Consider the following 23,898-nt stretch of genomic DNA (forward strand, 5'->3'; position numbering starts at 1 on the left):
GACAGAAAAGCCAGCATGATCAAGCACAGGGGCCAGCAGCAGGGGCTGGGGAAGGTTTGGAGAGCAGGGGACAGACTGACTGCTGGGTCACAGGGCTGGCAGAGGCTCCCCGCTGAGGTGCCCCATGAGAGGCAGCAGTGCTCGGCAGCCTCTTGCTGGCTGCCCGAGCTCGACAGCAAGTGGAGCTGCTGAATTGCAGAGCAATAAAATACCAGCAGCAAGGTGAACACTGCCATCTCATCTTTTGGGAAGACTCCCCAACTTCTGACTCTTTGCTGGAATACCTAATATAACTAATTTAAGAAAGGAGCATACAGTCTCACACAGCACCATTGAAAGAACATTAACTGCTGGCTTGGAGACTACAGCAGCAGCAGAACAACTGATGTATGGCCATCAAATAACTAATCTCAGGCAAGACAACGAATTTATTAGGGTGTTGATTTCCCCATTTCTGAGACAGCAATAATACTAATTCATTTAGCAGAAGATTTGTAACACTGACAGATGAAACTGTACATCAAGACCAAAGTACTGGCCGTACTGAAGGCTGATTAGAAGTTCCAACAGCGCAGAGCTGCACTTTAGCCTTGTGGGCTAATATACAACAGTCTAATCTTTCCACTCAGATTTCAGAATACCAACTGCAGATGTTGCAGTATCTTACTTAATGAGGATTTCCAGCCATCTCCCTATACTCCTTTATCTCTTATCCTCCTCTAGACTGGAATCCCTGAAAATTTCCCACAAGCCATCAAGCACACAAGCACAGCAAGRGTCACAGGCTCATCTTTCCCCCTCAATCTCTGTCTCTGCTGGGAACATCTTTCTTTGCTAGCATTATGACCATGTGTCGTGGTTTAAACCCAGATAGCAACTAAATACCACACAGTCACTTGCTCCCCCTGCCACACACAAGGAGAGAGGAGAGGAATCAGAATAAAAAATAAAAAAAAAATCCTTAACTTATGGGTTGATATAAGAATAGTTTTATAATTCAAACAAAATAAAAGATGATAATAGTGATGTTGATGATTAAGATAGTAAAAATATGGGAGAGAAAGGGAAGTAACACCGAAGAGGAACAAATAATGTGAACAAAATTTGCTCACCACCTGCTGACTGATGCCCTGTTTGTCATTAAGAAGTAATAGACCCCTCCTGGCCAATTCCACCATAGTTTATATCCTGGGCATGATGCTCTATGGTATGGAAAATTCCTCTGGTCAGTTCAGGTCGCTTGTCCTGGCCATGCTACCTCATGGTTTCTTGTGCACCTGCTCACTGTCAGAGCATGGGAAACTGAAAAGTCTTTGACTTAGGGCAAGCACTGCACAGCAACAACTAAAACATCAGTGTGTTATCAACATAATTGTAATATTAAATCCAAAAATACAGCACCACTGTCCCAGTCAAAAGCAGGCTGAATACTTCTACCTTCTCCTTTCTGGCCTCACCTGCCTCACTTAAACAGTCCTGCACTATTCATTCTCACTTTTAAGCCCYTCTTCCTAACATGGTCTCCAGTTACCATGTCTTTACTGACTGGCATCCTTGTCAATGTTTATTCTCTTTATATCAGAGTCAGATTTCTTCCCAGAAGTCTGCTGCAAGTTTGCCAGCGAAGTTTGCTTATTAGGATTTCGAATTTGACACACAGCTGTACAAAAACCCCTCCCAATTCTGAAGGGTCTTGATGTACATTAAAGAGTGATGTGGACAGGGCTGCTGATTCGTGTGATCAGACCCTCAGTGTGAGACATAGCTCAGGCCCTGACACCTATACACTGGTCACCTCATTTTGTGCCAGTTCTTCCCCATGCAGAATGACTGGTGTGTCCCCATCAGTCTTGATATTTCTAATCTTGTTTTCTCTGAAACAATGGATTTAATCTTGCATGGAGTACAGGCACACTGGACACCTTCAAGAACTTATAAAAATGAAATCATGAATACAGTATGTGTTCATTCGTTTCCTCTTTCACAACTTCTGTTCCCAGCACTCTTCTGCAGTATCAACACTTCTTTATTTTTAACTACAGCAGACCAGCCTGGTTTTGTCTTTTGCACTATGCCTGCATTTGGGGCAGAGAAACATCCATGTCTGAACTCTTTGAACAATACCAGAATAGCCAGAGTCCCTGCCCTGTACACAGGTAACACACCTAACGGGCTGATGAACAGTGCCCTGCTGCCCTGAAAGAGAGCAGCTCTGGCCTTGCAGCTGCTCCAAGTGCAGCTGTACCTTCCCTGCCTGTCCCATGGCTTTTGCAAGTGTGCACTCCCCTTTCTTCACCCACTGCAAGAACTAAGCTATAAGCTGCACATGCAGTGAAGGCCCAGCTTACTCCAGCTTACCACTAGATCTATCTGTTGCTCATTCACTCATGGAATCTGATTTACAAAGCATTTTCCCAGCCTTGCATTTAATTACTCTTCAAGTTCTCATTTTCCCCAGCAGCTGAAACCAAACAGAAACAGAACTGAATCTGTGAGAAAAGGAGCACCGATACAAAGCTTTGTCAGAAGTGTGAGCAAACAAAACTATCTACAGCATTTCTGTTTCACAGGCTAAAATAGTTAATTTCTTCCAATAAAATACACAGTCTTTATTAAAGAGCTCCTTTATAAATTAATGTATGCACATTTACCATGTTATTGTAGTAACACTTGCTGCTTCTAGGAAAATGTGTATACTTAGTGCTAAAATTATTTCCAGCTGACACCAGCAATTGTGTTTCTGTACATGAGYGTGGTGGGAAGAGGGCATTATGCATGCTCATTTGTCCTACATACGTTTGTTAATATATGTAGGACGTATGAGAGATGCTTTCACAGTGTAATTACTCAATATACAAGGACTCCAAGCACAAACCTACATTATACTGRGAAAGCAAAGCTTCTGCCAATGCAGCTTTATTTTAGTAGCCTAGTCAGTAGAAAGCAAAATATTGCTGGGATAAACATATCTTTACTGAAGTCTTCTGCAATAATGGCTGTACTGGTCTGAACTCACCTAACTAACTCAGCTGGTACATCAGCTGTAATACAAGCCAGTATTTCTGGTACAGTTGCAGTGTTTAAAGACAGTGAAAAATGAAAGAACTGTTTTCTGGAGTTTGGTGCTTGGACTTTGCTATCTGCTGTAAAGTTGTAATGCCACAAAATGTGGCCCGCCATTTTCTCAATATCAGTATTCACCACTTGGCAGGGGTAAGTCAAACTTACAAGTAATCAGCAGAACCAGAAATCAACTGTATTTTTGTTCTCAAAAGCAGTGTGGAGGAAAAGCAGCAGCCAGCACTGCAGACAAGATCAAAAGTTTTGGGGAAAACCATGTTCTTTTTATAAAGTTCCCAAACTGCACTGCCAAGTGGAATTTCTAAAACTAAGACAAAATTAAGTCAACATCTCCAGCTCTGCCTTAGCTTTCCTGAATACAAACTGTTGATTTCATCAATAACTTCWGGAATTTGTCCTATATTTGTGTATCTATGCATGCAAAATTAAGTTGCAAGAGGACCTCACAGTTAGTGAAGYGTGTGTTCACATCTCATCAACTGAAGTTCTTGGGAACTGACACTAAAAATAGTTTGCCATCACTACTGCTGTGAGCCAGAAGGCARTTATTCTCTGACCATTTGCTTGTGCCAGGTGCATTTCCTAGCCACAACTATACTGAGTCCCAGCTTGGTTTCCAGCTCTTTGTAGCCCAGGATATTCCAGGGTCCTTTCCTCTATTCACTACTTGGCTCTACTCTTCCTTTACGTTTCTTTAACACTGTTCCCGGAGGAAATCCTGTGAAATGCAGATTCCCAGATTGCGACAATGCAGAGACAGTTATGAGAGCCTGCATGAGGTGGTGCAGGGATGAAGCACAAGCATGGCTGTGCTGACCTACAGTGGTGTCTGGAAAGAGATGCTGAGAGGGTGCAGGTTGTGGCAAACAGGCAGAGTGTCCTAAAATGAATTAGCAGACTTCTACCCCTGGTGTTTTTTCAATGCTACAGACCAGTCTACCAAAACCACCAAGGGGCAAGGAACGGAAAGCATAGAAAAACTGCAGTGGAAGGGCTAAAAAGAGTCGGTGCCATCTACAGAAAGGTTCTGTGTTGTCCCCTGCTCCCCTCTACAGCTACAGGTGAGGTGGCCTCCAAGACTGAACAAGGGAGCAGCCATCAGGCAGAGCAGGTAAGCAAGGTTTCAGGAGGAAGGAGGAAAGCTGGCACAGAAAAAAAGCACAGCTAAAGTACGCACATCCCAGCAGCAACTTCTATGGCCAGAGAATCACCCCTCTGGCTGCTACATGATGTTCTGTGAGGTGGGTTTCCCTGTAAGCAGCATTTGGCTTCTATTTGGTGACAAGAGTGCACTATTATTATGGACTGACTTATTCACTGGGACATTAATTTCTGCCTGGAATTTTGGCACAGGCCCAGTCTTTCTGGCAACAGGTAACTTCAGGGAGCAGCTGCAATGATCTGGGAGATACGGTGTATCTGGTACCTCACAGACTTTGTGCAGGCAAATTTCACATTCCACAGGTTTCTCTCAGGGATGCCATAAGCATGGGGTGAGCCTCGACAGCCAAAGCACTATGAAATAATCTTGGGAATGTTTTTCTCTTTAAATCTGCAGTCTTGTAAATATTGATAGTTAAGCCTTGTKCATAGGTTCAGCTAGTTCCAGCACAGTTTAGCACTTCCATAAGCATTTCAAGGACAGAAAAATGCTATGGCTATGTTGTGGTTTAACCCTAGCCAACAACTAAATACCACRCTTGTGGTCACTCATTCCTCCCACCCCTGGTGGGATGGGAAGGAGACTCGCACAAAGGTAAAATCTGTGAGTTAATAACAGCTTAATAAATGAAATAAAGTACAATATTACATTAGCAATAGTAGTGAAAAAGGAGATACGAGAAAGGGAGAGAAAGAAATCCCCAGATGCACACACAAATGATGGACAATATAGTTGCTCACCACCTCCTGGGCAATGCACAGTCCCCCTGCAATGATCAGCCCTTCCCAGCCATCTCCCYCAGTTTACATACTGGGCATGATGCTCTTTGATATGGAATATCCCTTTGGCCAGTTGCAGTCAGCTGTCCTGGCTGTGCTCTCTCCYGGCTTCTTGTGCACCTGCTCGCTGGCAGAGCATGGGAAACTGAAAAGCCCTTGACTTAGGATAAGCACTGCACAGCAACAACTAAACAGCAGCGTGTTGTCCATGTCATTCTCATAATAAAACAGAGAATTTATCAGCTACTAGGAAGAAAATTAACTCCATCACAGCTGAAATCAAGACAGCTAAAACAAAATTTTTAAGAACAGTTGAGGAGATAAGTCACTTYTATTGTTTGTATGCAAGTAGAGGGTTTTACTTATTCCACATCACCTGTCAACAATCTTCAATATTCTTTTCCRTAAGAGAAATACCACCAACATGAAAGCAACACCATATCAAACCAAAGATCACATGTAAGAAAAAAGAAATAAGCTATCACTGGAGAAAGCCCTGCATGGTATTGGACCAGTGCTGGGCAGCAGAGCTGGGGTTTCAGCAGCAGACAGGCCAGTCGGGGCTGTGCCAGCACAAACCAGGCAGCTGCCAAGCCATCCTTTTGCCATGCTTGTGAAAAGAAGACCCATGTAATGACAACCACAAACCTCACTTAAGATCTGAAAAGGTGACTAATGGGCTCATTCATGCTGCTTATAAATTATTCACTACAACATTGAACCCACTCAAAACAAAYGGCAAAGGAAACTTTAAATACAGGGAGCAGGAGCCTCCTGTGTTGTCAACTTCTGCCTGTATAACTTTTTGCAATGCAACAGACACTTCATTTGCTTCTGACCCCTTGTTAAATACTCAAATGTTTAGACCGTCTCTTTTTATTACCTCTAGCAGAGTTGAAGTAGCTGCAGCTCCTACTTATTTATTTTGCCAGTGCCAAGTCTTTTTCATTAGTAGTTCCAGGTAATCACAAAGCACTATACATAGCTTTAAATGACATTCTTCAGAAATTAAAGTCTAACCTCAAAATGAAAGCCAGGTCTAAAGAAGAAAGAAGACAACAGCACATACATGTTCAGTGAGAAGCAGCCCATCTCCATAGYCTGCACTTATTGATACTTCTGTGAACATCCATAATCTGTGCCAAAATGGAAACTGAGGTCTTAAAAAAACACAGTTTCCTTTCTTAGGTGCTGAACCAAAATAGCTTCTGACATGTTTTAMAAACAGCCCATTTGTAAGAATGCTTTTGTTATCCTGTTTGGTGTGAAGGAAGAGGCAGGTAATGGCTGGGTATCAGCAGCACAGGTGGTGGTGTTTGGAACAGGCATTGACTCTCTTCAAATAGTACTTCTCTTGGTAAGATACACTGCTCACAGCATTCATTCATTTTAACTTTAGCAACTCGTTACAGGTTGAACTAGCAGATACACAGTGACATTAAAGGCACTGTTTTATATGACGTGTCTGAGCCTCAGTGGGAAAACATTACTTGCACCTCTGGTTACACAATCAACTCCAAAGGTCAGGAACAACTAGATAAAAGGGAAAGACAGGAATTACATAGCTAAAGTCCAGTAGAGTATAAAGTAAGGTRAAGTGTGAGAGACATAAGGCAACATCAAGGTGATATTTAAATACAAGAGAAGAAAAAATGGCAAGCAAAGGAAGTTTGCAAATGAAATAATTATTGCAAATTTCACTAATCACTTTCTTCCAAACTAAGCTAAGAAATTCWGCACTACTTGAAGACAAGGACTTTACCACCTACCAACAACTATGTGACTAGGCTTCATTTATTTAAATCCATTATTCTGAAATTACCAGAGATGCACAGAAACCATGTAGCCCTGTTAGTATCGCTCTCTAAAATGGCAATTAGAAAAAAAAGCAAACACAAGATAGCAATGGAGCAGGCTACACCACATAGCATGCATGTCAACCTATCAAAAGCTGTTGCATTCTAAACCCAGCCATCAGCTAAGTGAGCCACTTGCTCACTGCCCTCTACCTCCAGTTGGAATGGGAAGGAAAATTGGAAAAAGGTAAAACTCAAGAGTTAAGAACAATTTAATGATTGAAATAAAGTTAATAACAGTAACAATAACAATAACAATTAGAGGAACAAGTGATGCACAAAACAATTGCTTAGAACCTGTTAACTGATACCCAGCCTGTACCCCTGCAATGATCAGCCCCTGCTAGCCATCTCCCCCCATACTGAGCATGATGTTCTGTGGCATGGAATATCCCTTTGGCCAGTTTGGGTCACCTGTCCTGGCTGTGCTCCCTCCCAGTTTACTTCTGGACCTGCTCATTTGTAGAGCAAGAGAAACTGAAAAGTCCTTGACTTAGGGTAAGCACTGCACAGCAACAACTACAATATCAGTGTTATCAATATTACCTTCAATTTTAAATCCAAAACACACATTGGATTACTACCAGCTACCAGAAAGCAATTAACTCTATTCCAGCTGAAACCAGGACAAAAGTTCTCTACCTAGTGAGATTCCAATGCCTCCTGTAACTGAAGAGGGTTGGCAAAGGGCTATATTGAAACCACAGACCCCACTAACCTGCCTGGCAAGGGGCRTTCGCCTCCCAGTTCAGTGGTGGGAAACAGTGGCACTTCCTGCAGCCAGCTCCCCACACCCTGCTCCTCATTTCCCTAATAAGGCCYGGCAGTGATGTCAGTTTTGCCCAAGGCACAATTTGGTCTAAATAATAACAAACTACAGTTGACTACGTGATCAGAGGAATGCCAGATCTGGGGGAGGATGAGCAAACAAACTGAGGGTGCAGCTTTTAACTGCGTGCAACAAAGTCAACACTTGGCTACAAGTGTCAGTGAATCTCTTGACTGGCCAATGCCACTACTCTTGTTGGGAGTGCCCTGGATGGCTTTGATTGCAGAGGTCACCTGTGAGRGCTCCTGAGACATCAGTCTAAGCCAACCCCGGCGAGACCCTGCCATGAGTAGGGCACACAGCTAGCCCTGGGTAATGCTGATCGCCACTTTGGGGCCAGCTGGTGCCACTGAGGTGCAGGCAGCTGGATCACGCTGGGCACCAGGGCAAACACAGCCCACAAAGCCACTCTGAGGCTCTTACCTCTACAGGAAAACTGCTCCCGCAACTCCTCCTTTCTCTTGGCTCTTCAAACAACATAATCTCACAGCTCTCAAGACCCCGGTGTATGCCAAACAGTGGAAATTTTGGGCTACTCTGTGCTTTGGTCACAGCATTACAACRAACTGTAGGTATTTGTTACCTGCAGTCAGAAAACTCAGATGTTCACAAAATAAAAAACTCATAGATTCAACAAATAATGAAAACTATGGCCCCTTTAAATCACATAATGCTCACCTCCTTATAAAAGAAATTTTCTCTCTGCTCATCCAAAACCACACACAGGTTCCAATAAAAAAAAGCCAGGATTTATGTGCTCCAGTGATCACAGGGTAGTCACTTTGCCAAGTGAGAAAACCCRTAAGAGCTGACTGTATGAGGCCAGAGAATACACATATCATCCTCACTTTTATGTATTTCTGTCCATTGTCACAACCTTTACAACAATGGAGAAARCAAAACAAATGGGCTGAAACAAGCACTACCATCAGTAACTTATGTGTTTTTTGATTACAGCTCTGGTCTTGCACACTTCTTGTACACAGCCAGGGTTGCCTCAGAATTCCCACACACACGCATCAGATTTAGGATGCCAGAAACACACGGCACTCATGTGTGAAGTGTAGGTTGGCAACTGGGCCTTTGGTGATCCATGTAGTTGAGGTGTGAATGGCAAGTGTGTGCTCAAACCTGTTCAAGACTAGGATGTTAGTTGTCAAGTACCCAAAGGGGGTCCTTACTGAAATTAACGGGTTCCACTTGAGCAGTTTCCTCTCTCAGAGGTCAAGCAGATGGAATAAGATCTTGAAATTGGCCAGGTGGATATTTATGCCTGTGCTTGCCTTACTGAGCGGGAAGCATGATGCTGGCTCCKGCAGAGTCCTTAGGGAGCTGGGCTGAAGCTGTCCTCAGGTACCCCGGTGCTCTGTGGCTCTGTGCACTATTTGATTGCATCCTTGGATTTAGGCCAGCGCTAATCTGCATCCAACCCTCCACCTTCATTTCTCCCTTACCTCCCTGTCGCATAACTCCATTTAATGTTTACTGTAAGAGTTGAAGAAGCCAGTCAGAGCAAAGCTCCTCTTGCCCACGTGATGGTTCCAGCCATGTCCTAAGGAAGAACAGGGCAAATGCACAGTGATACTCTGCAGCATTCTACTTCCAGGGACCTGCTGCTTAAAAGCTGATGCTAGATGCAGTCAGATGCTGTGATGTGCTCTAAACCTGAATTTTTTTTTTTCTATCAACTCTCAAAAAGCTTCCCGTAAGCTTCAGCATCAACAGCAGCCTGTRGCAAGAAGTTCCATGCTTTAACTACTGACTGTGTGAAAAAAATTCTTCCTTTGCTTCAAACGTGTCACCTCATAGCTTTGCTTGAAACCCCTATTTCTTGTGTATTATGGTAATTATCGTGTAACTAGGACACCTGACTCAGGTCTATGCAGCTACCTACTGCTCCAACAGTGCTACTAATAATCTGCATTTCACTCTGTGAAATAACTACAGGTACACATAAACATCATAAAATAACATATAAACATATCTATCAATGACCATCTAATTTTACAGTCATAATTATCAGTATTCTGTCTCCCAGATAAGAGGAAAGGGTGATATTTTTCAATACAATGGTCCTAACAACATTCTCTCCATTGCAGTCTCACTCTGTAGTTTTTCCCCTTTTAGACTCACTTGGAGTACCTGGAGCTTTTCCAAGCACTTAATATGTCCATACAAAACGTGGAAGCAGATCATTCCAGCTGACAATATCTTTATCCATGAAAAGAATAGCAGCTGGAAGATGCTGCCTCACACAAACACTAACTGTAACACATCAGGCCAGAGGAGGTTCAGTCCTTTTAAAAAGCTGCAGCTTCAGAGTTACCAAACTTCTCAGGGTTGCTCCACTGTAAATCCCAGACTCCAGCTTCCACCTGGCATCTACATAAGATAGCAGGAGCATGGCCAAAGTGGAAATGGTTTGGAAGATGAGGAAGAGCCATGGAGCATGGCGGGAAGGGCTACAGGGAAGTGACAGAGAGTGCTTTCCAAGGGTGATGTGGGGCTAGGTCAAGTCCTGGGTGGTCATGTGGCAAGCAATGGCTTTGCATCATCTGCTCAAGTTTCAGTTCTGGCCCCAMATGAAAAGGGCAACAACCCCCCCTTCCAACAACCCACAGTCATTATTCCACATGATCCTTRTGTTTGGATCAGTGGAACAATAAGTGATAAATAAATGTGAACCTGCATGAATTTCCACTGAAAGCATCCTCAMTTCTTCACCTGTGCTTCCAGCTCCTGGGAGCAGTTCTGAGATGCAGCACACAGTGCAGAGCAGAGGACCTGCCCATTTGAGGCAAAGACCAGTACTGTGTCAAGGCTCAGCTGGCAGGATGTTTGTGAAAGCAGCTCAGTTCAGTCAACAATCTCCCCCTAGAGTCCAAGTACATCACCTCAAAAATATGTCTCAGCTCTTCTGGCATAGAGCCTGGGAACCCAAATTTGTTTCTGATCCAGGTCCTCTAGCTGGCAGTGTGACAAATTGCTGTCCTGCCACCAGGATGAATAAAGTAATTTTTCACTCATTATGTTATTCAAAAATAGAGCAGGAGCTTTATTTAAAACAAGAAAGTAATATACTGAAAATTACCAGAGAAAAAAAAGCTCTTTTGCTTTGTCAACTACAAGGATAAAAGACTGAGTTAGAACAATGCGAGTTAATATCCCAAGGAGCTCGACCAGAAAAGAAGATACTCGGGTTACAAATTCTACTGCTTCTGGTTTTGCAGCTAAGCCTAATGTTACATCCATCTCCGGCAGCCTGGCTTTTCCTGCAGATCACTAGCATTTTTCCCTGCAGTCYATAGAATGGCTTCAGGCAAAATGGTACAGGTCCATACCAGCTGTTGAAAATGGGATAACCTATGGCTGCTTTCCCCCATGTGCACGGGATATGGCGAAGCATGCTGTAGTGAGTGACACCTCYGCTGCTCTGACCGCACCTCCCTGGGGTGTGAGATGTCACTCTTTTCCCAGGGCACAATCCTGCAGCTGCTGCGACTGGGAGAGGCAGCCTTGAGATGAGAAGCAGCACCTGGAGAATGAACACTGTTTATCTAACAAACTAATTGTGAGGACTCCACTGGACTTCTGTCGGTGGCTTGTGACATGATAATGACAGTGCCTTTAAACCCGAGGTGTTGCTTAACACCCAGTTAAAGAAGAGCAGACAGGTGCATCTTGTGTCACCTGATGGTAACATGACTACAGTTGATTTATGGATCAGGAGACACTGCTCTCCCTTCAGTAGGTCTCCCCTGGGCTCTCCCTTGTTGCAGTGAGGAAAGGACGGACTGGCCACAGAAGCCACTCATGCTGAGTTGCTGGCCTTTGGCTGCAGGATCTCTCTGTCCTTGCCTGTCACCCACCTGAACTGGGCTGATTTACCAGGAGCTTTTATTACTGACTGGGTTATTYTTTCTATTAACCTAAATCAATACATTCATACAGTAAACATCCCAAAATTCAAGTCAATATAGAGAATTCATAAGGTATTACAGATTTATAGATATTTACAGCTTTRATTAGAGAGCCTCAGATGGGTGGTGCAATGGAGGCACAGCCAAGAGATTATATTTTCAAATATAGATGGTAACTTGTGAGAAAAACACTAGAAAGATTTAAGAGCCCAGGTATCACTGACTTTTAAATGACTTTCAGTGAAGTTAGTATTGCTTCAGCCTTCATGTACTTTCAAAAGTGCCATCTTACAGTCCTGCCAGAAGGTTTGCTGAGCTCCCTGCTTGTGAGAAGAGGGGGCAATTACAGCAGAATGTTCATCCTGCTAGGTGCCTGTCTTGCCTAGGGGCACCATCCTGCAGAGAAATGAACACTGGCCTGGGTGTATCTGGCCCTCAGCCATTAAACAAACCAGTACGGCCAAACCAGCTGTGGCTGACCTTAGTCCTGTGCCCATCCTGCTCTGCTGCCAGCAGGAGACAGCAATACAAACAACCAAATTGGTGTCTCGCTCTCCTCTGATAGCTCTGCTTTTCATTTCTAATCAGATGAACAAGATGGTAACAACCCTGTTACACAGCTTTTTCTGTAAATTATTTCAGGGCTGTGCATTTCAAGTACTGGATTAGGTCCTACTTCTGTGAGGTACTGACTCCCAAAGGGAACATGCCCAGCTCTATGCAGACAGAGAACATACTCAGTGCAACAGAGGCCCAAGTCAGCCCAGAGAGATGAAACCACTGCCAAATCATGGCTCTGCAGAATCCGCTGCCCGTATGTTTAGACTGTCTCTTGCCTCTACTCTTTGGAGCACATTTGAGCAACAGTCTGGACGTGCAAGCTACTTGAAACAAAAGGGAACCACAACATCCTCTCGTGTGGTAATCTCTAAGGATATATCTGCTACCCCCTGCACAGTACAGTGTAGGGACAGCCAAACCATGGCATGTCCTGTAAACAATGTCCCAAAGATAAACTCACTATCCAGGAGGCTGAACTTCTTAAGAGAGTTCCTCCAGAGTTTCCTGGGATACCTTTAGCAGAGCACTGTGCAGGCATTCCTCTRAGACATCACAGTGATTTGATTTGATTTGGTTCCTGAAAGAATTTTTTTAACATGCAAAAGTCACATTCAAAATATTTAAACTTCCTTTATTCAGATTTTTTGTTTAAATGAATGAAAATGTACCAATACATGAAAACTTGTCTTTTTGTCCTGGACTTCTACTCTGCAGGACAGGGACTCTCTGCCCAGAAACATCTGTAAGACTGTTAYAAAGTATTTCTTCTATTTAAGTAGGACACCTGACAGGGGGAAATATCTATGCAAAATGTCAGTGAAGCCAACAGGTTTCTGATTAAGACTGGCACCTGGCAATAGCTATARATTTCCACACATTTATCCCTCCCAGCACAGAAATCATACATCTCATGCTAACTCACATGCTTATGGAAAAAAATCTTGCATATATTAATATAAAATGTAGCAACTTCCTTCAATGCTTTTAGAACATCCTTGAGAAAAACAAAATAGCACACATCTCTAACAGAGTTCTGAAAGTGGATCAAAAATCCTATAAGGAGAGACTTCTGTATTTAGCTCCAATTAATTTGACTTCAGTACAGATACTCTGGAGCCAAAAATAAACCCTAGACTGTTTGACTCCCATTTTCTGTTCTAGCCACTACACCACAGTTTGACAATGATAGGTACTTTACATAAATGCTAGTTTCTCTCAGTACTACATATTTTCAGTTGCTTTTTCAAATCCACTCCACGTCAAGTGGCTGCCACATAAACGTATTCTTTGAATTGCAGAGTCCAATTTGCCACTTTGCGGAACTGCCACCTTACACAATACAACCCTTGTGATGCACCAGCTAATTCTTAGAATTTAAATATATGGGTTTTATCGTAACTCATGTATCAGAGTTTATTACCCTACTGACTGCTGCCAGCGGAGTGCAGTATCAGGCACAGGCACAGCACCAGAAACATCTGCTTCAAAGCACAGAAATAGCAACAGGATTTCAGAAGAGGTAAGGTCAGGGAAAACACCAGYAAGAGAAACATCCCAGTATTGCTGCCACCAGTTCCATGGAGGCCAGGTCTCACATTAAATTTAAGGAGTTTGTGTCAATTTAAAGACTTTGAAAAAAATCCCAAAACTTTACTTGGACATCAGTCTGAGGGCCTGGAAAGGGTAGGTCTTTCCAAATTGGCACCAAATCCTGCACTTTTTATTCCTGGAAAGGTTTTGTTTACATTATTGCAATTCTGGGTAAGGATTGCAAGATGTAACTCTGAGATCAGACGTCTAATTCTGTCTCTCTGTTTACTGCATTGATTGTTCTCTTTCAGACTCTGATCTTGCTATTCCTGCTCAGTGCAGGCTCCCTTCTRTTGGGAAAGGGGAATTAAAATGGGATTCAACTGAAAAGCTGAGGCAGAGCAGGGAATGATGAAAACACATCATCTGCCATGAGCAGCCATCATCATGGCTAAATTTAGAATATAGGCTCCTCAGGCAGAGAGATGATCCGCCATCCCTGTGGGGCACCAGTCACACAGTGCTACATAAATATTAAAATAATAATTGATGATTAATTAATAATGGCTTCCTTTTCCTCATGACCATCTCTCAGCTGCCATAAGAAATAATAATTTCCTTTCTTCCAGATGCAGATACAAACAATCACTCAAAAGCTTATCTTCTCAGAGAAAATTCACTTTCCCATTCCTTTTCAATAAAATTATGTTTTTCTGCAGCCTCGGACATGAGATTCTGAACCATTYCCAGGCACTCAGTTTAAGAAAGAAATACTAATTAAAAATGCCTCAGAAGCCACAATAACCAAAATAAACATCAAGAAGGCAAAGCTGAGGTACAGAAAAAAAAAATCAATTCATTCCCTCTTGTTCTATTAGCAACTCCTCTCTAAAGACAGAAGTCTTTTAATAAAACTCAGTTTTATTTCCCACAGCATCTAGCTGTAGGAAAGTATCTTAAGGATACCTACATTCCTTCAGTGACCATAGCTACAGAYATCTGACTCTGATCTTACAGCTGCCTCTTATCAGTGCATGGTTCTTGCTTTTGATATGCAACAAATGCTTTTGATATTCACTTTACTTTCTGTAGTTAGAAAACCTCCAGAAATTCAGCAAGCAAGCCACTCCTTTTGCTCATCACCTTGCTCTGTCCATCTCTTCCCAATCCAGGGCAGCCTTACCAGACCTTCACCTCGCACCAGCAAGCCCTCTTACTGGTAACTGAACCACCACATTGTCCAGCAGATCTCATAGCTACTAGCCCCTCTTGTAACCTCTTATTTAACTAAATAAATGAATAAATAAATAAAACAAAAATCCTTTGTTCTCCATCTGCCATATTCTATCAGCATTCAGCCCTCGAGCTCCAAAGCTGGTGTCTGCAGCCTGAGTTCATTCCTCTCCAACTAATCCTGCTTTCCAAATGTCAGATTCTACCRAAGCCCTTCCTTACTAATGACCCTACTACTCTTCCTTCACATCCTTTTTTCTATTGGTTTGTGTTAGGGCTTTTTCTACCAAATAACCAGCCTTACCTTTCCCAGCTGCTCAGTACTGCAGGTGTCAACCACCTAGAAAACCCTGACCAAGCCTCAAAATCCCATTTAGTTTTCAAGATAATTATTAAGATAATTATGCTTTTCAGACAAAATTGTTTCCTTGCGGAAGAAAGTTTACATCATCGAGAACATCAACATTTGTCTATCATATTTCTTCATGGTATTTTTACTGATAATGAATGCCATCTCTTAATAATCCCCCAGGCCCTCTTTAGAGACAATTATCATAAAAACAGATCTTCCTAATGAAGATAGAGTTACTGAGTCCAGAAGTTTCAAATCACTAATCAGGACAGCTGTGAGACTCAGTGCAGCAATTAGTTTTAGAACCAGTTCTAAGCTGAAGTTGGATGGCTTTCTGAAAGGGAGGGATGTTCCAGCGCACAGATCAGTGAACCCTGCAGGGCGGCAGCTGACTGGGACCTGCCGGGTCACACGCAGAATGGGCACGGGTGTGAGCATGTCACACAGGCACAGCAGGGCTAACAGCCMCTGAGAAGATTGCAGCAGAAAATAAAACATCCAGAGCCCCCGTGCAGGAAGCAGCACAGGGAACACCTTGGGGAGCCTCAGGGGCAGCCCAGCCCTAGGCAGGCTGTGGGGGCAGGCGTGGGCAGCGCTCACTGCAAAGCCCTCAGTATGAACACACGTGGATGCCAACACGTCAGACACCGGGATTCACCTGGCTGGCCTGTACATCCTGAACAGCAACCTGGATGTAAGAAACCCCCTCTGTAAAGATTTCACCCCAGGAAGTCATCTTTCCACACTTAKAAAGACCATAGCAGAAGAATGCCACCTGTCCCCAGAAATATCATCTCATGCACTGGATGATGTTTACCACTATGCTAATTTTAAAAATTCCCAAGCAAACAAATGAGGGTCCAGTCCTTCAGCCCAGATCCAGCAGCTCCCAAGCCCTTCATTCAGACAGAAGGCTCCTGCCTCCTTACCCAAGGACAGCCTCAACAAATGAGTGCAATTAAAACATAGATAATGCATCTGAACATGTGCATTCCTCATTTATTTAACAAGCACAGTTTAGCTTTAATTATTAACGATAACACTTTAGAAGAAACTAGTAAACACAGTGCAGTAGACTAGAAAAGTAGGAAAGGCCTTACTGCAGGAGACCACTTCATGGTCTCTTGCTTGGAAGCCTCCGATGGGAGAGAGAAAAACCTCACCCAGTAAMGGAATTACAAGGCACAAGAAATAGGGCAAATGAGGATACTGAGGTTGTATTTGACTAAAAACCTTTTCCACCAACATGAATGGTGTTATTCAGAGTTGTCTGTGTTGAAATCCTCCCACCTCACTTGCATGTGCAGGATGGGTCCAAGTGGCTCAAGGAGTCTTTAGACCTACTTACTCCTCCTCCCTTGTCCCACCAGGCAAATGAGGACTTGTGGCAAATCAGTGCATTTACTGTACAAGTAGCTAAGGGGAAGGGGATGCCTTGGTCCTTTAGAGTCAGGCAATGTGGGATCAGACACTGCCCTCAAAAAGTCTCAGTCCATGTCAGGGCTGCAGACATCAGCAGTCTCAAGCTCAGCTGGAGAGGAGCTTTGTTGGGAAAGATGAGAGAAAGGGCCATAGAAGGAAAGGGCAGGGGAGGCCTGGACATGAGAAAAGAGAAGGAGCTATGAGGAGTAGGAGCACGCAGCCAGCCACCCCAGGAGCACCTGTGAGCATCACCTCTGGGCCAAGGCGGTGTGACAGTGGCAGATCTCTGGGCACTCCCTGGCACAGCTCTCCCTTCCCCAGTGGCAGCACCAGTGTTTGCTCCAGCTGCCCTGATCCCCCTGCAGGCAAAGGCATCTCCTGCAGCACACCTCTGGTACCCCTCTGTGGACTTCTGCCATCCTTGCAAATTCAGCTCTCTGAGAGGAGCCAGAGCTTTTCCATCTCTGTCCTTGTCACCAAAGCCTCTGTCCCTGTGGACAATGCTCACCGTTACTGCTCTCAGAGACCACTGGGAATTTCAGTGGAGGGCAATGCAATGGGAGGGCCCGTTCTGGGCTGCACTGCTGCCTGCCAGCTGCCACAGATCATGCTGCTCTCTCTTAGCCTGGATTAGTACACCCAAAGATAGGAAACAGAACGATTTGAAACTGAAAGTACTCCAAAGTCACAGCACTAGTCCCTGCCCTCCTGAGACCATTGCAGTGCGTGAAGAACCTGTGGCGTCTACTGAAATCCAAGCATACCCGCTAATAAAGATCATCACACTGAGCACTGCCCAGCAACTTCAGGGCACTGGAACTTGAACGAAGAAGTATGTTCAGCTGTTTACATGGATCACTGGCGAGTAGATGAAGTGTCTCTGCAGGCTCTGATCTCCAACTCAAACCCATTCCAATGCACAGTTGTACAGAAAGACAATGCAGCCCCCTCCAGACAGCCAAGCACAAATGAGGAGATGTTCAAGTCTTAAGCCAACTTGGGATTGTTATTCACCAGGGAAACCTGAAACCAAGCTTAGCACTTATCTGGAATCAATTCTTTTACCCTTACTCTATAAAGTCAGCCCTCTTTCTTAATGAAAAAGGTGCTACGCACACTAGCCTTACCTTTTCTATATTTYGACTTCAGTACTGCTGGCTGTATTTAATAGTTTCACTCCTGCAGAGCAACCTTCTGGAAAGGTCAAAACAAAACACTGGGAGTCAAATTCATCGCTGGTACAACTCCATTGACTTCAGCAGCRTTACACCTGGGATAGATCCAGCCCTAACTGCTTCCATTACGGTAAGTGGAAAAGAAGTGTGCTTGCTGTCTTAACTTTACTTTTCAATTGATCTGTTCTGTTCTACTCTGTGTGTTTCATTGCAATCAATAGGACTATATCTACTAGAGAAAGTTACGGCACAAAACATCTGAATAGCTTTTAAAAAACTTGTCTTCTYGGTTTATAATGAATGTCAAGGAGATGAGAAGATAGCAGGCATTCAGCCTGCACTCAAATGCTTTATCTGTTAGAAGAGGATAGATGAAAGCAGCTACCATAAATATTTTTATGTATAAGCTACATCATAACCAACAGAGATCYTCCTTAAAGATGTCCTCTTGATAGGAGGCATGAGCTGCCAGTCCTGAACAACGATGTCCAACAGAGCTCAGATGTTACAGGGACGGGTACTATAAATGTTTATAAACAGTTAGATTGGGGGGGAATAAACTTAACTTCTCTAGGAATGTGTTCACATTCATCATGTTCATCGTGTTCTGCTGTGCACYACACTAGCACCACACCAGCCATGCYGATAGACTCCTTCTAGGCAGAGGTAGGATTATGGGAATCTTATTTGTATTTCAAGTGCTTGTTTTCCTTTCCAGCTTTAAAAGCTTYTTCCTTCAATTCTTCGTTACATACTATGATGAACTTTGAAATTGTACCAGTACCCATTGCTCCGGCTGAAACACCACCCAAAGCCCTACTAGGTGAGCCACTTTTTAAAAAGTCATCCTGGAAAAATACCACAAATCAGTCTTATGGATTCAGCTTTGGTCACTGAAGATGTTATGGAATGAGATGACGTTATCAGACTAGACAGCTCTTAGCATTAAATTGTAGTCATGTGGCTCTTTTGATTTGCAATTTAGCATTTCACTTAAACCTTTGATGCAGAAATATCAGAAATATCTATTAATGCCTGCCATTACTCTAAGTTTTAATTTTTATTGCATTTCAGTGTCATGCATCCTTGCCCTGGAAGCTTCTGAAAGACATTATGGACTGTGCCTGGCAGTGTGCAGCATCTCCCAAACTGGGATGTGGGATGGGTGATGGGTTTCACCAAGAGATGGAACAAGCACATCTAAACTGCAGATGCATCGCTCCAGCACACGTATGCTACACAACATTTTCAGATGTGCGATTTGGATTTTGAGACAATTTACTGACGGAGAGGCTCATCTGTGCTGGAATGTTACTGTGCTCAACCACAGCCACAGCATCTCCTCTTCTTGAGGAAGCTGTCTAAGGTGGTCCCTAAAGGCACAAGAGAATATCCATTCACTACCTCTTCCACAAGATAAAGATCCTCTATCCCAAATTGACAACTTAYACACTCTCTTACTGACTCCCAGTTTGAAGGCTTTGTGGTAAAATTCAGTACCTACTCTGTCACACAGATCCTTCACCATTTATCTCATGTCAGCTCAGTCAGCAWCACTGACCAGGTCTCAGGTGCTAATGGCTGTCATTTAAACGTTGTCTTAACATAGAATCAGTCAGGAAAAAGCAATTATTTTAAGGAATACTATTGCATTAATTTAGTTTGCATCACTGGAATGTCTTAGTATAATGGATAACGCATTTGTGMTCATACGAATGTACTCCCTGTAAAAACAATCTTAAGATATAAATAATGAGGCAAGAAGGATTTGTGAAAGGGGCTTTTTCTGCTCTTTGTATTTGCTTGCTCTTCTTTTAAACTGTGTATCATTCACTTTAATGTACACATTTGSAATACCTATGCAACTGAGAGTAATTCAATTTTCCCACCACAATCCACAAGATGTTCTTCCCTTGATCATTCCAATTYGTACATTACTTTGTGGCCACTTCAGTGTCAAATTCAGCCTTCCCTGCAATACCCAAATGCTTCTAACACAATTTACAGCCTACTTAGAGACTACCTTCTTGGAAATAATGTTAATCAGGATAATTTCTCCTCTTACTTTAAGGAGCTCTTGATTGGGTGCTTTCAATCAGCTGTTAGCCAGAGTTACCTCAGAATTTCTCAAGTTCTTATGGGGAAATGGGACAATGCCATTTAGCAGTCAGAGAGCATGTTTAATGGATCACGCTAATCTCAGGGAGGGCCTATGAAAGTCTAATTTGTCAGGTTTCATTACATTCAATAATGGCTCTAATTTTCCTGAAGTGTTCTGCTCACTAGTAAATTATGTACCATGGTTTTGCACCCCATTTTCTCTAACTCTGTATTTGAAAAATTGAAGGCATCTCATTCTCCAAGGCCACTGCCCAGAAGAGGCCTGAAAAAGAGAGGTTAAGAGTTCACAGCCAGATGTATTTATCTCAGAAGCAGGTATAATTCTTTGCAAACAGCTAAGTGTCAGTGCAAAACCAAGCTGATTCAGGGTAATAAAAGCACTTCTGCAAAGCTTTTAGGTGACACTATATCCCTCACAAGCTTTCTCCACCCCTGTGTCCATTTTATCATCCGATACCATCATTACCTTGACCAATCTTCACATTATTTCCTTTCCAAATGGATCGATTGTAAACCAGCTCATCTGCTAATGCTCGGTGCAGGTTTGGGTGATTCTCCTATTGTTTCAATTATTTCTTTGAGGAAAATTGAATCCTGTTAAGCAAACAGGGCTTTTATCTCAGCTGAAGATGCAAGAGCTGTGGTTGCCACTGACAGATCAAGAGCTTCTTATGAAACCCTCCTTTCAGTTGTAGCACCCTCAAGTGACAGAGATGTCCCAGTTTAGCTCATTACAAGTAACAGACAGTGTTAGCTATAACCCAGCACATTAAATAGTTGAGCTATTAAAATTAACCAGTATTTCTGGAGGAAGATGTGCCATCTCAGCAAATGATGTGGTGATCTCCCTGGTTTTGATCTGCTGCGACAAACGAATGACTTCCCAAAGAGCAAAACAAAAGGCACAAATGGCTTCACCCCGATTTCCAGGGGCTAATTCTGCTTTGGAGAGAAACACAGCATTGATCGAGATTCAAAACAGAACCTGTCAGGTTTTCTCAGATGTCTTTGGAGATCTGGCTTGGCAGTCCATAAGTAATGCAGAGTGTGCAGAGGCAAAAGCCCCAGGGAGAGTGATCACAAAGGAATAAATAGAGCAAAAYAGATCATCTTCCATTTGCTGCTTGTGGGGCAACTCCACGGTACYTTCACACCTCTTCACTCCAGGGTAACAGTGCCTATGCACTTTCTACACAGAGACTGAGGAGGTTCTGTCCACAGCCATTCAAAACCCTCTTTATAAGKTACTATATACTGAATGGGGTCAAAGTAATTTGATTATAAATGTCTGCAGTCACATTTTAAACCCCACAATCATCTCCCAGGATAGTTTTATGTAAAACTTAGTCAGCTACCCGAAGAAACAGTGTTTATCAAGATCTGCCTTTCACAGAGTTCAATGTAGCATTGCTGGAAATAAACACCAGCTCAGTCAGAGACTCTAATTTCAGATTTGTTATGCCAGGACTTACATGATTTTCCTTGTCTTGCTCAGATACGCATGAAGGGTCCAAAAGAACAGCCTTGCTGTAAGCATGAGACCAAAGAGAGCCACTTTCTGTTCATTATTGCCTTTAATACACCAGCCTGGTGCTGGAAAGACTGTTCTGTTGCCACCAGTGAAGTCCTGAGGAGAAGACACAGCTTTCCTACACAGAGCACTTAGAACTTGTCCAGAATAAATCAGGAGGAACTTAACTGCAAAAATGTCACCAGAACCATAGTCAGATGACAGAGCACTGCTTAGCACTGTTTAACTTGAATCCTTCTAGGCCTCAAGAGACTAGCTGCTAGGGACTAGGAAATTAGCCCTTTTCAAAGCAAGGGATTCAAATGTCTCTTAAACTTGTAAATGCCTGAAGTTGAATGCAGATTTCRGGGCTCTGCCCATCACCAGATATCTAGTGATGCTCTGGTATGTCAAARCAAATACAGTAAATAACCCTACTACTTCTACACGGCATTATCATTCCTGATCCGAAAAAAGCTTTTCAAGTGAAACATGCTCTGCACTACCTGAATGCAGAAACAGCTGTCTGTCCTGCAGTGTTTTGCTTAAAATGCTTCAAATGGCCCTTGGTTTCTGTGCCTAAGGCTGATATACACTCGCTTGTACCAGCAGCTCCTAGGCTGGAGCCCTCATTGAGGAAAAAGCCAATTTGTCTTTCACTGCTTTAACATCAACATAGCAGGAATCACAGCACTTTTGAAATACCCCCCGTGATTGTGTTTGTGACTCGGGCACTTGGGAAATTCATGCCACTTTGAATGATGATGTTTTATTGGGAGAACATCAGAAGTAGCAAGATGTCTTGTATTGACATATTGGTTCCACTTTGCTAGACATACGGGATCAAAGTCGTCCCTGGCACAACTCCATAACCTTCAACAGATKGGATAAATTTGGCCCCATATGCCTGTAGCAGCTGGGGACTACAATTGTTTTCCTATTTTCAGCCATATTTTGAGGATATGGAGCCTGATTTTCTGCTTGCAAAGCAACTTGAGATTTTGCATATGTGCAATGTGAGGCGAACAATTTGTATTGTCATATATGGCCCTGGTATGATTGTTAGGGTCATCTGCAGCACATACTTAAATTTTGAATTAAACACATGCTATAAATAGGCTAGGAAGAATCAAGCTAGATTATTTTATCAGACACTCAGCAATCTGTTTGACTGGCTTCCCTGCCCACTAGACATGGCATCAGAGTCCATTTTGAATGCAAAATTGCATTTTCTTTATGCAGCTTCTCCTATCCTCCATTGTATTCATATAGAGAGAAGCAGTTCATAAATGCCATTTCACATTCCAAACAATTTGCTATAGGCAACTACATTACTGCTTTGTTCAAATAAATTTACATAAATCATTATTAGAATGTTTTATCTTAGCAACTTTATTTTGCTCCCAGAGCACAAATTAAATGCGTGCATAAACCAGAATATTTTAGAGGGAGTTATTCCTGAATTGTTTATGAGACAGCAGACATTTCCACCTAATTTTTCATTCATAATGTAATTTCTTTAGTTTTCTCTGCATAGTTAAAAACRGCACATCTAATTTGCTGGGGTTTTCCTGGAAGTGCGCAATAGAATAGATGACTGTGCCGCAATCTGTTCATCCATCAGCCAGCACTTCCTTTGACTCACTCCACATTCTGCTCAAAACACTTGGTGGGAAAGGCCAGGAATGACAGTAAACCCCACTYGCTGCTTGACATGATCGTATTACGAGTAAACTGTTGTTGTTAACCAAAATTTGCAAATAAAGTCACTGGAAAAGGAATCTATTTCTAGTAAATATTTCCGTGTTTGGATTAATTGAACAGAGCTCTCAGAGGCCTCGCTAGCTCAGATTTACAGCTCAGCACCCACCCATGCATCCTGTAACGAAAGGCTCTCGTTAGCATTACTTAATTACAAACACACACATCCTAATCGTGCTTGACTCACAGGCCACAAGGAGTGACTGGAGAAGAAAACCGGTGGCCAGAGTCACCAGTAACTGTGCCTGAAGCTCAGCACTTCCCCCTGCCCAGCCTGAAGGTGCAGCAGAGCGGCGCTATGGCTGGCTGTGCCCTGTGCCAGGCTCACATTCCACTCGTCAGTGACACAGTGGGAACTGAGCAATAACCAGCACCCAGCAGCTCTGCAGGCACCCTGCCCTGCTCATCCGCACCCTGSAGCCCAGAGCCAGCCTGCAGGAGCAGTCCCCAGCACAGCTCCCGACTGAGCACTGCTTTTGAGAGACCTGGCAGGYCCAGGCTGCCAAACTCCACACCTGGCTGCAAACTCCCTGTTAAAAGCCCAGCTGCAGCTCTCCCAGCAATGCTGTCACCACTCCCACAGCTCCCTGGTGTGCCACAGCATCT

At 43.3% G+C, this 23,898-nt stretch overlaps 1 protein-coding gene and 1 long non-coding RNA gene across 3 annotated transcripts in view; one reads left to right on the forward strand and one right to left on the reverse strand.

Annotated features, from left to right (window-relative positions):
- Positions 1-23,898, reverse strand: part of FOXN3 (forkhead box N3) — a 157,794-nt gene that overhangs the window by 125,661 nt on the left and 8,235 nt on the right. The window contains exon 1 of one of the 2 annotated variants that reach the window (XM_057384770.1): positions 7,597-7,617. The exons of the other annotated variant lie outside the window; for it this stretch is intronic. The gene's annotated coding sequence lies outside the window, so the exon portion shown is untranslated. Of the gene's footprint in view, positions 1-7,596; positions 7,618-23,898 lie in introns of those variants that run through there. 2 annotated transcript variants of the gene reach the window in all.
- On the forward strand, positions 112-23,395 carry LOC130584972 (uncharacterized). The gene is made up of 4 exons (XR_008966545.1): positions 112-4,192; positions 17,911-18,030; positions 18,619-18,723; positions 18,975-23,395. It is a non-coding gene; the product is annotated as an uncharacterized LOC130584972 (long non-coding RNA).

This window comes from Malurus melanocephalus, unplaced genomic scaffold, assembly GCF_030028575.1.
Source record: "Malurus melanocephalus ecotype Western Australia unplaced genomic scaffold, MMel_1.1 scaffold_0, whole genome shotgun sequence".
Lineage (NCBI taxonomy): Eukaryota > Metazoa > Chordata > Aves > Passeriformes > Maluridae > Malurus > Malurus melanocephalus.